This window comes from Phytophthora infestans, genomic scaffold, assembly GCF_000142945.1.
Source record: "Phytophthora infestans T30-4 supercont1.35 genomic scaffold, whole genome shotgun sequence".
NCBI lineage: Eukaryota > Oomycota > Peronosporomycetes > Peronosporales > Peronosporaceae > Phytophthora > Phytophthora infestans.
In genome coordinates, this window is record NW_003303724.1 from 1,325,971 (window position 1) to 1,341,774 (window position 15,804).

The window sequence follows — 15,804 nt, forward strand, 5'->3', positions numbered from 1 at the left end:
CATTTAAAATTCCATCTGTTCCTTCTATAAACTATTCGCAGCTCGTAGACTCTATATGGTCCACCCCCGCCGAATACGAGGTGCACGACTGTACTCCCTTTTTCAGGTATTATTAATCAACAAATCCATCACTCCTTCCAATGCCGCTATTTACCAATAGCGGCATTGGAAGGGGTGATCGGAGTTCGGCAGTTAGGTAGGCATGTACGATTGAGAACCAATTCAAATCGCGAGCAATACCATGTACACCATTTCAGGTTCGTTCTCCCCACCGCAGGAGTTCGATACAACCACCCCAGAGCCGACTTCCACATAGGACCGGGCAAATCTCAGTTTAAAACATCCAGTGCCTGAGTTCAATACACACAGGTGTCTCTTTTATTTCTTTGCCAATTTGTTATTTATTGTCACTACCTCCCTGTGTCAGGATTGGGTAATTTACGCGCCTACTGCGTAAGTACCAACTTTTGTCATTTTCCTACCTCCATATCATCTCGTCTGCTACCAATCGCCAGAGCTCAACCTCCTTCGCTGCCTTGAGGACACGTGCACGAACGTCTTCAAGGTAAGTGTTACCCATTCTGCCAAAACGAAAGTGGGCGCGAGGCGAAGCGATGAATGGATGGGCCTTTAAATTCTCAAATGGTCTCGAAATGACAAAAGTTGGCACTTTCGCAGTAATTGGCAAAAAAATAAAAGAGACATCTGTGTGTATTGAACTCAGGCATTGGGTGTTTTGAACTGAGATTTGCCCGGTCCTATGTGCAAGTCGGCTCTGGGGTGCTTGTATCGAACTCCTGCGGGGGAGAACGAACCTGAAATGGTGTATTGAGTCTTAGTGAGCCGCTATTGGCGGTTGGGTTGAACATGCCTAGTAAACGGAAACTTGATCATTCATTTTTAATGGTATGAGCTTTTACCTTTGGAAAGGAATACTGGTACAAGTACATGTTTGTTGGAGGCTGAGGAAGTTTGCTCACTACCAGATGGTATCTCAAGATTTAAGTGCAATCTTTTGTTTTGAGAAGACCGTCTCTCAAGTGGAGGTGTTGTTGTTGTTACGGTAAATGCCGAAGGGAGTAGATTAAAGTCAATTAAATTTGTCCTCTAAACTTCAGTGCTCCTGGCCATCCACCAGATTAACCGGTTTGGGACCGGTCCATCCTGGAACGTTCAGCCGGTTAACTGAACCGTGCAGAGTCGGTGTGAATTAACACTCCCACTCACCGCTACTGCACGACGTTCGTCTTCGTTAAGGATCGCTACTCAGCGGCGTTCCTCTTTTTTATTCCCGCTTGCCTCGCGAAGGAACGCTAACGATTTCGTTCCAAGCGGCTTCGTCAGCATGTCCGCAAGTTGGCGCCTCGTGTCGACGTAGTCCACCTTGATCGTAGAGCGCTCCACATTCTCTCGAATAAAGTGATGTCGGATATCCACGTGCTTGGTCCTAGCGTGATACCCAGCGTTACTTGCAAGTGCGATAGCACCTTGATTGTCCTCCCAGACCTGCGTCGCTCCCACTTGCTCGTGACCCATTTCCTTGAGAATAGCACGTGTCCACAGTACCTCTTGCGTACACAGATTCAGAGCCATGTACTCTGCTTCCGCTGAGCTAAGTGCAACCGTTCTCTGGTACTTGGACTTGAACACAACCGGAGCGCTCCCAATCATGACCATGACACCTGATACGGAACGCCTGTCGTCAATGTTGCTTCCCCAGTCTGTGTCCGTGAACGCCTCTGCCTTGACACCTTGCGCTCCACTTTGGTAGACGATATTGTGCTGCCGAGCTGTCTTCAAGTACTGCAAGACCCGTATCGCTGCCTTCAAGTGTTGCGTTCCAGGATTCTCCAGGAAGCGTGACAACTGCGTTACAACGTACGCAATGTCCGGTCGAGTGCATGTTGTGATGTACATCAGGCATCCGATCAAGGAACGGTAAGGTCTTGACTGCATTTCACGTCGTTCCTTCTCCGTGGCTGGCGACATCATCTTCGACAGCTTCATGTTTGACGCGCATGGGTTATCCAACATCTTGGCGTTCCGTTGGTTGTAGCGTTCTACAATGTCGTCAATGTACCGAGTTTGCTTGATCATCAGCGTTTCAGCTGCCTTATCATGATCAATCTCCATCCCCAGGATGAACTTTGCCTCGCCAAGCTCTTTCATCTTAAAGGCACTCTTCAGAGCGCCCTTTACTTCGCGAATCTATTCGCGTGTCTTCGCCGCAATGATCATGTCGTCCACATACAAGCACACGTACACGAATGCGTCCCCGGAACGCTTGACGTAGACACACTGGTCGGCTCCACAACTCTTGAAACCGTTCCGCAGGAACACACGATGGATAGTCTTGTTCCATGCACTTGCAGCTTGCTTCAAACCATATATGGCCTTTAGCAGCTTGCACTTCATGTCTTCAGCGCTCTCGAGACCAAGTGGAACGTCCATGTAGACCAAATTCACCAAACCACTGTTTAGGAACGCTGTGTCAGCATCCAGTTGCTCCATAATGTAGTCGCATGCCACACACACAGCGAGTACAACTCGAATCGAGTTCATGTTTGCAACAGGAGAATACGTCTCAAAAAAATCGATTCAAAACTTCTGCTTGAACCCTTGAGCTACTAGGCGTGCCTTGTAACGGATAACACGACCGTTCTCGTCACGCTTCTTGGTGAACACCCAGCGACATCAAATGGAACGCGTAGCCGTTCCACATGGAACCAACGTCCACGTTCCGTTCTGGGAATGAGAGTGTAACTCAGCCTTCATAGCCCGACTCCATTCAGCTGCTTCATCACTGGCGATAGCTTCTGCGTACGTGTTCGGCGTATCCGGGACGCCTCCGATGCTGGCCGCGTATGCCAACACTGCCTCTGCGAGTAAACAGTCTTCATCGATCCTAGGACGCTAAGGAGACGGCGGTCCATCACTACCTCTTTCAGACTGACGTTCCACATCGTCATCGTAGCCGTTCCCAAGCAGAAACACCGGTTCCCGAGGTCGGGTTGAGCGTTCCGTTTCAGGATGGAAGATTATCCGGTCCTCTTGGAACGCAGGAGGTTGTGAGCGGTACGTTGCCAGGTCCAGTCCACTCGACCGGCGTTCCTCCGGTGCGGGTAGCTGTGGTAGCTCTGCGTTCCGTTCCGGTTCAACATCGTCCATCTCAATGTCTTGAGCAGGTGCTTCCGGCTTCTTCCATCGGTTCATCTTGAACAGACCGTCGTTCCACTTCTGGAGCTGGAGCCACGGTGTCGTCATCGGTCCTTGTCACATGGATGATCGTTCCAGAAGCTGGCGACGGCGTGTCATAGATACCGCCCACCTCACGCTCGTCCAGAATTACCGATCGTGACACCTTGACCTTGGATGCATCCAAGTCGTAGACACAATACCCTTTTACGTTCTCTGCGTATCCGAGGAACGTGCACCTGAAGCTCTTGGGTTCCAATTTCGCTCTCTTCACGTCATCCACGTGAGCGTACCCTTGTGATCCAAACACACGTAGGTGCTCCATCCGTGGCTTCACTTGGAACGCCAACTCATATGGCGTGACATCCGAGTTGGATGTGTTCGTGGAACGGTTGATAAGGTACACTGCAGTACTCACCGCTTCAGCCCACCACACCGTTGACATAAACTTGTAGTGTAGCATGCTTCGTGCCTTCTCCATGATGGTACGGCTCATGCGTTCCGCAACACCGTTCTGCTGAGGGCTGTATGGAACGCTGCGTTGATGCACGATGCCATTCCGCTGACAGAGTTCCAATACCGTCTTGTTTACAAACTCCGTTCCATTATCGGAACGCAGGCACTTCAATCGTTCCCCCCACTGATTTTCATACAGCGCCTTGAACTCCTTCAGCTTGCTGCCCACCTCACTCTTGCTCTTCATGAAGAATGTCACGACATATCTTGAGTAGTCGTCTACAAAGGTCAGCACGTACTTGGCACCCCCCTTTGAGAGCGTTCTCATTGGTCCCATAACGTCCGTGTGTACTAGTTCCAACACACGCGTTGCCTTCGTCAGTGATCGTGACGGGAACGCCGTCACAGTCTGCTTTCCCTTCATGCATCCACCGCACAAAGTCTCGCACCCCCTTCTTACTGGCGGGATACCGGTCGTTGAACGCTGGGTCTTCGTCAGTTCGTTCTTATTGGGGTGACCCATGCGAGCGTGCCACAGCTCCCACTCGCTGTCTGCATCGGCGTATTCCACGAAACGGGCCCCCTCCTGCTGACAGTCCAAAAGAAACGCCTTACCAACCTTCTTCCCTGACGCTATTGCAGCGTTCCGTCCCCAAATTACACAACTGGAACGCTGGAACTCCACACTCATTCCGCGTTCCGCGAGCTTCCCGACTGACCAGAAGCGTCTATCGAGCCCGGGGATGTAGAGCACGTCCACCATACGGATGCGTCTACCGTCCAAACCAGTCAACTTGACCGTTCCAGTTCCTGCGACGTGCAGCTTCTTGCCGTCTGCAATCGTCACCTCCACGGTAGTGTCCAACGACTTGTACTCAAACAGGTCGTTCCGGTGAGGTGTCATGTGCGACGTCGCACCGCTATCAATCAGCCACCCGGCCGAGCGTTCCCCACCAACTGCAAACACCACATCGTCTTGGCTACCCTTCTTCGTAGCAGGACAGTCCCGCTTCATGTGGCCCACGAGGTCACATTTGAAGCACTTGCCCTTGAAACCAACGTTCCGCTTCGAAGCGGTCCACTTCCGACCGTTCCCTCGGCCGTTTCGGAACTTGCCTGCGTTCCCATTCACTTGGAACGCCTTCTCCGTGGTTTCATTCTTCTCGAGTCGCTCATACTCCTTCAACAGCTTCTCCTTGGCCTCGATGAGCGTCACACCCTTGGCGTTCTCCAGGATAGACGATATGAGCTCGTATTCGGCGGGGAGGCTGCTCAGCAGTACCACCAGCTGACGTGCCTCGTCCAAGGGCTCTCCCAGCGTCTGCAAACCGTCGATCAGCTCATCGAACGCATCCAGATGCTTGGCCAAAGACGATCCGCTCTCCATCTTGAACTCGTGCAGTCGACGCGTCATCGTCACGCGGTTGTGGAGCGTGGTGCGATTGTAGAACTCGCGAAGCGTTTCCCATGCTTCCATGGAACGCGTCGCCGACCGGATCTTGGTCTGGTGCTGGAGTTCCACACCCTGGGCGATGAAGCTAAGCGCCTTGGCATCGTTGACGAGCCACGCCTCTGTGATCTCGTTCTCAGGCTTGACGACTTGAATATGCGCAAGCAAGCCCTTTCTGGCTAGCGTCATGCGCATATTGTACTCCCAATGGAAGTAGTTCCCACTCCCGAGGAGGACTTCGGCACGCTTGGCAGTCGTCATGGTCTTGAGCGTTCTTGAGTGGAGCGTTCCGTTTCTGGAGCGCTCCTGCCTGGAGCGTTCCGGTCGGGTTGAGGTTGCGGGGTTAACCTCTTGAAACCGGAAGGATTTTCACCATTGTATGCTGTATATACAGCGTATTAACATATATATTTTGTGTATAATCAAGGGGAAGGGTGCGGGAAAGTACTGGACTCCCGCTAGTGTTATAGACACTAGTGCTGTATATACGGCAGTGCATAAGTGGCTCTAGCTCGTACATATACAGCATCTCATGAGCTATGCGCTTGACAAAGATGTGGAGTTTTGCGTGTGTAGCACGAATAACGGTCTATGTTGCACTTCGATCAGTCAGTTGGCCTCGAGAATATCTCTAAAAATCCGAAAACAGTAATAGAGGCAGGACAACTAGCTGACCTATACTGAAAGTAAGTCAAGGTAATGCACTTGTCCTGCAATCCGGTGATGACGTCCTGTACGCCAGCCAATGAAATCACTTCGGACCAAATATGTGTGGTTTCTGCCTCCTGTCATCAAAGCGCGGTGAGCAAGTGGACTTGAGTGCTTGCCTGATCAAACCATAAACAGTCTCACTTCTGGATCCAACCACGTGTTATTTAACTCTCCAACACCGAACCTACTCAGAATCAACGCGACGGCGCTTGGCAGGCGATTTTCCGGGCGATCCTGCGGTCTTTGGAGCACGTACGCGGATCCTGCCTCTCAAGACCTTCGGAATGGCCTTGCCGTTCTTGTACTCCTTATGCCAGACGTCCCAGCAGCTTAACATCTTGTCACTCACGATTTACTTCGGCTTTACCGTATAGGCCCAAGGAAGTCGCAGCCGTCACAGAAGTATGTCGAAGTAGCTCCGCGCTTGCCATTTGGTGTTTTGAGTGTACAGACCTTGCAGTTTTCCTGGACACGCTTTCGCTGGCCGGAGTGATCTCGCCATTCTTCACTTTGCTTAGCCACATGACCAGTAGAATCAGCTTCCTCTACTCCACCGCCTTCGTTACCAGAAGCTGCTTCGCCTACCACGCATACAGGTTAACGCAGCTGTATGTACAGCTTAACCAAAGCGGTAGATACAACACAATGACTTACACGGTTGAAACGTGTTTTCCTCGTACATGTCGTCCACTGTGAGAGCAAGAAGATCCTGGCGCAGTTTGCACATGTACTGCACGTGTGTCAGAGGCTTGATCTTCATATTCTTGCAGTAAGCGCGATGCACAATGAAGCCGTTGGTGATCGCTAAATCAACTAGGCCCAAGAACAGGGACTTGTAGTATTTTCGGAACTTGATCGAGCGCTGCACAGAGTATCGTTGTAGGCGGAGTTGATCATGGACATCAACTCCGCCCATGTAGCGATGATAATCCCTGATTACCTTAGGGCACGCCACGTAGTTTTGCTCTCCGGTCTTCTCGAGTCGTTGCACACGATCCAACGCAATGTTTCCTCCCACCGAGAGAAAGTGGACAGGTTTGCTGTCCCACCAGCAAATTGATGTTATCCCTTTCACAAGCTTTGACCGTGCGAACGACAAGGTGCCTCTTGAAATGGTCTTGGGCCTTGACTTCTTCTTCGTCTTTACGTCTTGGCAGAAATCCCGACGGTTAGTCATGATTGTGTCAATAGTATAGAAACTCATGAGTAGCAGCTGCACAGCTAACACGATCGAAGTGTAAAATCGATCAACCACCACGAGTCGCATTGACCCATGGTTTGAATGAGTTTTACCAAAAACGGCTCGCATGTTACGCACAACAGCGGCAGGACCTGACTGCATGTCGACCGCGCCGCTCTCAGCATTATGCTGCTTCTTACCGCAGTAGACTTCAAAGCCGTACATCACGACATGAATATACGGCATAAGTGGCCCAGCTAATACAGCAAACCATGTTTACCTCCGTACCGAATGCAATGAGCAGAGTGTGCACAGCAAAGCATATATAGCTTGATTCCCCATTTGTGGGGCTTATCTTTCATATACACGCGGGTGCGATTGTAAGACGACCGACACGGAAGCATCGCTTCATCAAAAGCCAGCTCAGCGGGGGGGATAAACGCACGTACAAACGTCTTCTGCAAAACGGTCACCACCGAACGTATTTTCCAAGCACGGTCACGTGTAGCACGGGGGTCTTGATTGCTGTTGAAATGGAGGTTTCGGGTGATTTCCATAAAGCGATCACGGGGGAGGAAGCGTCCGAAAATACCACGAGAGATTGCTCCAAAATCATCCCCGCGCCAGTGATTGGCGAGCTTCTCACGATTTGGTGACACGGTGCGCGCTATCAATAGTCCAATGTAGATGCACAGCTCGTGTGGCATTATTGGCTTCACCGATAGAAATTGTTGTCGGATGTCTCGCCGGGTCTTCGTCTTCGTAGTTGACACGGGTCGACCGGAGCTCCTATTCTTCTGTTCCCGTTCTTCCTTCCTCTCAAAATACGCGTCGACTCGGTTATCCAGTTGTTCATGCATGCTACATTCCGCAATGTGCTGCCAAATCGCCACCGGCATGAACGAAAAAGAGAAAAAGAGGGGATCCTCCGCGTCTCTACGCCGATTGGGTGGGCCCGTGATGACCGCTCCACAAACCAGGATACTCGTTAGCATCCGAGACAGGCGTGTATGGATTTTCCAAAAACCCGGTGACGTCGGGGGTTTCAACATCATGCCATCCCGTCTTCGAGACCTCTTTCAACGCGGGGCCGACGACTTCACCAGCAAGAATTTGTTCTTGCCCTCCGAGCGTGCTTAGCAACTTGTCCGCGAAGAACCGCTCTTCTTGATCGTACAGCTCCTCGTCTTCTTCATCAGCAGAGTCGGAAGCAGATGAATCGGAATCACTTCCATCCATTTGACTCAAATCATCTCCTTCGGACTCGCTGCCCGAGTCTAGCACGTGATAGCCCTTGTTTCCGTTGGGGCCAGTGTTGATATTGCCGTCGTCGTCGACAATGATGTCTATTGTTGAGCTCCCGTCTAAAACAGTATATACGTCATACATATACAGGTTAGTGAAAAGAGTATCGTGTATATACAACTTTGATCTGGACATACCTGGTTGCCCCGATTCAACATCGTCTTGGCTTTGATGAGAATAAAACACAGCTTCTTTCAAAACAGCGCAAGATACAAGTTAGGAATATTGTTGTATCATGTATATACACCACACTAGACCACGCTTATCAGGAGTCTCCGCTGGATCAAATATCTCCAGCAGGGTAGCACTGCTTGTCTGCGCGGACGACATGTTGGTGGACTCGGTAGCTGTATATACAGCCCAACAACACAGTATATACAACATTTAGAACACGTACTAGCAATAGGCGCATGTGAGCAAAGCACCGTACCCGACTTGGATACCTTGGACGAGACCGGCATGGACAACTTGGTCGCGGACAACTTGCATGACTTAGACGTGGACGGCGCAGACGACTTGGACGCGGGCGACTTGGTCGACGCGGACGGCGTGGACTCCTTGGAGGCAGGAGCCTTAGTCGCGGACGACGTGATTGACGCGGACAGCGTGGACTCCTTGGAGACAGGAGCCTTAGTCGCGGACGACGTGGACGACGTGGTCGACGCGGACGGTGTGGACTCCTTGGAGGCAGGAGCCTTAGTCGCGGACGACGTGGTCCACGCGGACGGCGTGGACTTCTTGGAGGCAAAAGCCTTAGTCGTGGACGACTTGGACGACTCCGGCTTCTTCGAGATTATGTTCGGCGGTTTGGTTGCAGGTGGCTTCGCAGGTTCGGCCACGGTTTCCTGCCTCGCGACTGTCCGTACAAGAAGATCGTTAGTGCGAGGTAAAATACTGATTTACCCAGACTTCCATCGTACCGTCAAGCGCGTAGCTCACAACCGCCTGCTCCCCCAGCAAGTAGTCGACTCCATCCGCCCCGTTAGGATCTCTCCCGGGTTTCACGTACTTCCACCGCGTCTCGATGCCGCGTGGGGCCTTCGACGTCCAACCAGCAGCGGCGAATGTCTCTCATGCGGCCTTGAACGTCGCGCTTGCCACCACCGTATCTGGTATAGTATCGTTTCCCGTGATCGGGGCGCTTCCACGCGTGCTGACCATTGCTTCCCACTCGCCCGCGAAATTCTAAACTGAGTGGAGAGGGGAATTGGCGCGAAAGTTACCCACGGAAATCTATTGTTGTGCGAAATGATTGCTTTAAACCTCCAAATATCTATTTCCAAAAATCGAGAAATGAGGAGCTGTTCTTCAATCACCTAACCTGAAAGGATGGACTCACATGCACATCTCTTGTGCGATATTTTAATTTTGAAGTTTGTATACGCTAATACAGAAATCAAGTCTATTGGCGTTATGCTGTATATACAGCGTAACGGTCACATAGCCGACACATCGTAACGCAGCTTATACAGCTACCGGTTTCAAGGGGTGAACCTGTTGTTGTTGTTAACGGTAAATGCCGAAGTGAGTAGATTAAAGTCAATTAAATCTGTCCCCTGCTCCTGGCCATCCACCAGATTAACCGGTTTGGGACCGGTCCATCCTGGAGCGCTCAGCCGGTTAACTGAACCGTGCAGAGTCGGTGTGAATTAACAGGAGGCAATTTACGAATGACGTCAGGGCTCTGACGTCATTAGGCAACAATAGGGTTAAGGGAGCACCCTTAACCCTATTGCTGCCGCTGCCAATAAAACCCACATTTTACTCAACCAAAATGTAAGGATTTTATTTTGAATGAATCATGTCGTTTGCGGAAAACCAAACATATTGCTACTGGGGCCTTCAGAAAATGACGCAAAGCACAAATCAATAGGCATTTAGTCACAGTAGTCGTCACGGGGTGTATCTTCACATATGAGTGGGGCCGGAACCTCATACACTACTGAAGGGGGAGCCGAAACTTCGTACACAACAGGTGGAGGTGCAGAAATCTCGTACACGACCGGTGGAGGGGGTGCAGCATACACCACTGGGAGCGGCGGGGTTGGAGCAGAAACAAAGTACACAGGTGGAGGTGGACGGTATTCCCTTTTCCTTTCACGCGGAGATCCTGGCCATGGAAACATCGTACTGGTTTGTTTTGCTGGACCTTTGAGCCTTGTGCTTGAATGAAGTAAATTGTGCTGTGAGATTATAGCAACTAGTACAATCAGTACTAGGTAGGAAGATAGTTTTGCACACTGCTTGCTTGGGACATGTCTGTGCTGCAAATATCAAGTGTGGGTTAACTTCTGAAAAATCATCACGGCAGACGCCGGTTCCTGTCAGAAGTATTTCGATTTTTTAGACGTTCAGAGGCTCTATTTCCGGTAACAGGGGACCTTTCTGTAAGTAAAACTAAATCGAATTTGTATCACAGACTGACGACGATACCAATTTTAAGACAGTGTCTGCGCCATTGTGCTCGTACATGTATATCTTCAGTAGTTGTTGACTTCGCTCTCATATCCCAATCAACCGCGTTACTGCTTCATAATTATTAGCACTATTCAACTAATCCACTTCCTCGACACGTTTTGCTTGATAATTAAATATCCGACGATGCTTATGTGGAAGGCTTCATCTCGCGAAACACAGTAGTGGCAGTTCAGGAGTTTCACCATGGCCACCATATCATAACAAGCACAGCAAAAAATTAGAGTGAAAGCCTCTTTATTTTCTTACCATCAAGATCCAGATTCAGATTACTTGAGTTTCTCTTTTTCTTTTCAAGTGTTGCATTGGTGAGCTACAATATGTACCTTTAATTGAGAAAAGAGTGTGAATTTGAGCATTACAAATAACTTGACTTCACTAAAGACATTTCTAAGTACGAAATAAGATTTTGCTCAAAGCAGACGGTTGTAAAGGACGTTTGAACCATGATTTCGAGCCGGCTTCAATTGGTTCGGAGCTCACAATAGCCTGATTTTGTCCTGTGTCTCACTTCGGGGATTCTGTGTCATTCTACCTAAAAACTACTGTACAAGCACAAAAATCTCAAGATGTACCGCCCACCCTACTCACAAATGCGTTTTGTAAGCTTTAGTTGAAATTTGCTATCTTCTTAGCGCGCAAGACAGCCAGCACATCATTGTTTGTGGCCACTGATATGGCTTTATCTAGCACGTTTAGAGACCAATTTGCCGACGCACATATCTCCTCGACGATTCCATGTCGGCCAGTCCGAGCTGCGCTTTCCAAAGCTTCTTCTTTGACAGATAGCGGGTAGCTGTATGTAGACAATAACACCTTTACGACTTCGGCCCTTCCCACACAGACAGCTTTCTGGAACGCTTCTAGCGCGATCTCGGGAGATATGTCTGCCACCTTTGATAACGCCAATACAAAGTCGGCGCCCAAATATTTCTCAAGTGACTACAATAAAAGAGTCATTAACCACAGTACGTGGAACAAGTCTTGTAGAAAGCAAGAATTTCAAGATGGCGACACGCTCGCTAGTGCCCATGAGAGTATAATGGCCACTCCCAGCTGCATTTCTGAACGCTGTCTCTACGGATCCAGCAGGGTCGTCCAGCTTATCGAGCAAATACTTGGAGATAGCCAGCTTACTCGCATTCTCGAAGGCTTTTTTTGTTTGTCGATCCGAGATTCTGCTGTTCTGGACCAAAAATTCGACTGGACTGAAGTTTCCATGCCGAGCAGCTATCAAGAGAGTTTCACCGATCCTGTCCTGTGTTACACGTCCTGTGCTGAGTATCATTCTCAGCACTTCCATTTGATCTGCACATACTGCATTATCCAAGGCGTAACCGAGCAGCTTGGTCTCCTTATGCCCTCGGCGATATAGAAATTCAATCGTATTAGCATACCCGTCGCCTGCAAGATTCACGAAGAAATCCTCAAATGGAGTCTCGTTGTCTTGCTTCGTGATAACGCCATAAATACAGTCCGCAACTTGCCCCATCCCGTAAATCAAGGCTTTCTCCAGTCCTTCACTAAGATCCCATATACGATAATATCGAGACACGAGAAAAATCGCTGCCTCGGACTGTTTACCACAAATGGCGAGGGACAGTGCAAAACCGATGCTGTTTATCGACGGTTCAACATCCGCTGTGTCGGCAGTGTCAGCTGCGATTGAAAGAATATCCAAGTAACCTCTCGCTGCAGCAATCCCAACGACAGTCCGTGCCATTTGACGACATCCATCAGCACTGTCCACCAGCGATAATAAGAAACGCACAACATCTTAACTTCTGCTTTTTGCGGCAGTATGAATTGCTATTCTGCATACGTCCCACGCCCCGCCCTTCAGCTCGTTCGAGTCAAACATGTGTGGCGTCAATAGCTCCAAGCTCCCGATATCCTCGAGTCTAGCAGCGAGTAATACTGCGTCCAATACGTGGGAAATCATATCGATCGACTAAAGATTTTAGCCAATCGAGTTGGTTAGTCGAAGCGGCTTCCACCATGGCCTCCTCTGGTGGCAGTAGAAAGTTCTCGATTTCATTCAACACATGCGGTAAAGAGCGGAGCTTTGATGAGAAATTTGTGTCCCGGAATGTCTTGTACCGAGTCCGACACGCTCCCAGTCTGGGCTTCTTTCTCTCCGATCTCTCTCTCTCTTTATTGGATCGTGTGTCTGTTGACGGACGCTTCATGGCGACGGGAAAATGAAAAGTGCTGTATCTCGTCAATAACTGTAAACAAGACCCAATCAATCAATCAATTGAAAACAAAAGGCTCACGAAAGCGATTAAAATGGATATAGTCAGGGGCCAAAGAATATCCGCGCCCTCCTAAAATGCTATCAGTTTTATCCTAAACAGCGCGCGCGTTTTTTTTTGCGATTTACTTCGAGTAATTTTCTTGCCACGATGTTTCCAGCGTAGTTCGAGCATAATTCAGGCGCCACACGTAAAACTACATGTACATGCTAAATAACCACTGCTGGACTCGAGCCTTTAAAAAACGTTTCTATCGGGTCATGATCAAGTTTTCACTGTTCACTCTGTAACGTGTCTTTGACTCCCCTGCACGCCGGGGTTGGTCGCCCAGTGCTGATGGCGCCCACGATCCAAATGGCCGACGATGAACAACTCTGTTCACCGCGCCGGCGTGTGATCCACTGATCGCACACCTACTTTATTACTGTTCGTTTACAGCCCAAATACAGATAGCGTCCTCTACGAAATGTACTCAAACCCGCCGCAGTTCAGTAAGTTTCCAGCGTCGCCCACTTAGTCACTTGGGCTCGGCACGCACTTCAGACGCCGCCCTACTACGCAACCGCCAGCAGACTTGGGAGCGTTCCCCCTGTCTGTACTCCTCGCCGACTGTCCTTGGTTCTCGTCCACCGAGGCGCTACCCGTTTGTCCGTTCGTCCGTTCGTCCGTCCGTCCGTTTGTGCACCACCACTCGCTCCACTGAGCTCGAGCAGCACACCGTCCAATCTCAAAGATGCCGACACCACTAATCTCGGAGTGATGCCTACACCGCTAATTCTAAACTACGACCGACACCGCCAATTCCGAAGTGCGTCCGCCACCGCTAATCTAAAAGTACCGCCTTCTCTCATCCGGGTGCTCGCCGTATCTTTCGAATTCGGATACGGGAGGCACGTACCTACCGTCCTTCAATACCGTCAGCAGCCAGATGCCACACTTCGTCCGTACCGTCCGTTCCTGGCAGCTTCTGTGCTCTGCCTGACCACCTTTCGTCTTCCGCCCATCCCATCGTGCTCGTCAAACGAGTTACCGTACTCGTCACGTCCGCTCCATCGTACACGTCCGCATCATCGTTCACGTCGGCATCATTATTCGCCGTGAACGAGCCGTCATACTCGGTCGCGTCGCCGAACTCGCCCGTATCACAATACGTAACCGCCTTACCGTCCACATCCGTATCATACTTGTTACACGACTTCCCCAACTGTAGGTTTTTCCACGACCCTACCGTCTTGATAGAGACGTTTGTATTCGTATGCTGAGACCCACTTTCGCTCGTGTTCGTGCCGTCCACCAGCAATTCCCCGGAGCTCGTACTCGAGGACGTACTGCCCTGCCCGCTTCCTCCGTCGTCTCCGTCGTGTCTCCACCAGTCCGTCACTCGCGAGGAACGTCCCTCTCGGATTTTCCACTGCTCCTCGTTTCTGTTTTGCACTTCGCGGAACTGCCGTCGCTGCGCGTATAGGCGCTCCTGTCTTCGCGCCATGCTCGCCTGTACTTTCGTCTTGATCTTCATATTCCAATTGTGCGCTTAAATCCTTGGCCAATTGCTCCCGTAGTGAAGCAGGATATGAATAGCTAGCCAGAAATGACACATGGGCAATCAACGTCTCTGGCGTACCATTCTTATCTTCTCTTTGCAGTACAAAGTTCTCATAACCCGCGTCCTCCACAATCTTCATGGGACCCATCCACGAGTGTACAAATTTAGTGGCTTTGGGGGCTCGTGGCGGGTTGTAGACCCATACTCGGTCGCCAACGCCGAACACTCGCTTTTGCCGAACATTTCGGTCATAATAGCGCGCCTGCCGGGTTTGCTCCTTTCGCCGGGCGTTCTCAGCGCGCTCGTGGCTCCGTTCCATCGCCTGTATCAACTTCTCGTGATATAATAGCAGTGCTCCTGCTTCCGTTACCGCTGTTCGTCTTAGTAGCTCATTAGGCGTTCGCAGCCGTCTTCTCATCATTAACACGTTCGGTGTCAATGCTACAGTTGAATGACGCGCTGAATTGTACGCGTACACGGCAAACTTAACCCATAAGTTCCAGTCATTCTGCTCGTCATTCGCCATAAATGTGGCAACACAGTCCTTCCACGAACGGTGAAAATGTTCAGCCAGGCCGATTAATTGCGGACGATAGGGCACGGGATTGACCTGTCGTGCTTGCAACATCATCACCAACTATTCGATGACTTTGCCAGTCATCTCCGGGGCTCCGTCGGTAAACAATTCGCGGAACGCTCCAAATTTGAGAACAGTCTCCTCCATCAGGAATGACACTACATTCGGCCGTGTGCTGCGTCACGCACTTCGCTACCGCGTACCTCGTTACGTATTCGAGTGCCGCCACAACATAACGCTTCTCTCCGCCGGCAACTGGAAACGGTCCCGCTACGTCCAATGCCCAGCGATCCCCGACATCTCCACCACAGATGCTCCTGAGCGGCGGAATCACTTCCCGGGGCCGCGCTTTCCGGCTCCCACATTCTTGACAGCCTCTCACCCATTTATTCACTTCTCGAAGTAGCTGTGGCCACCAGTACAATTGCGACACCCGTCCGTATGTGTGCTGTCCTCTCAGATGTCCTGCCCAGACAGACCCGTGCATCTCCTTGAAGACTACTGCCCACAGCGACGGTGGCAGTATCACACGCCTCCGATACGCAGTATCGATTGTCACCACGTTTCACGTTCATACCGTGATACGCGCGTCTGTATCAGCTCTGTACAGCTTGCTGCACTGCTGAGCGTCACTATCTCGTCGTCAGTCGCTGCAGG

The 15,804-nt window shown here is 50.5% G+C and overlaps 1 non-coding gene across 1 annotated transcript; it reads right to left on the bottom strand.

The window, feature by feature from the left end:
* Positions 1-394: 394 nt before the first annotated feature.
* PITG_33054 lies at positions 395-453 on the bottom strand (the record flags this gene model as incomplete). The annotated part of the gene is made up of 1 exon (XR_009934448.1): positions 395-453. It is a non-coding gene; the product is annotated as an 18S ribosomal RNA (ribosomal RNA).
* Between the last annotated feature and the right edge of the window lie 15,351 nt (positions 454-15,804).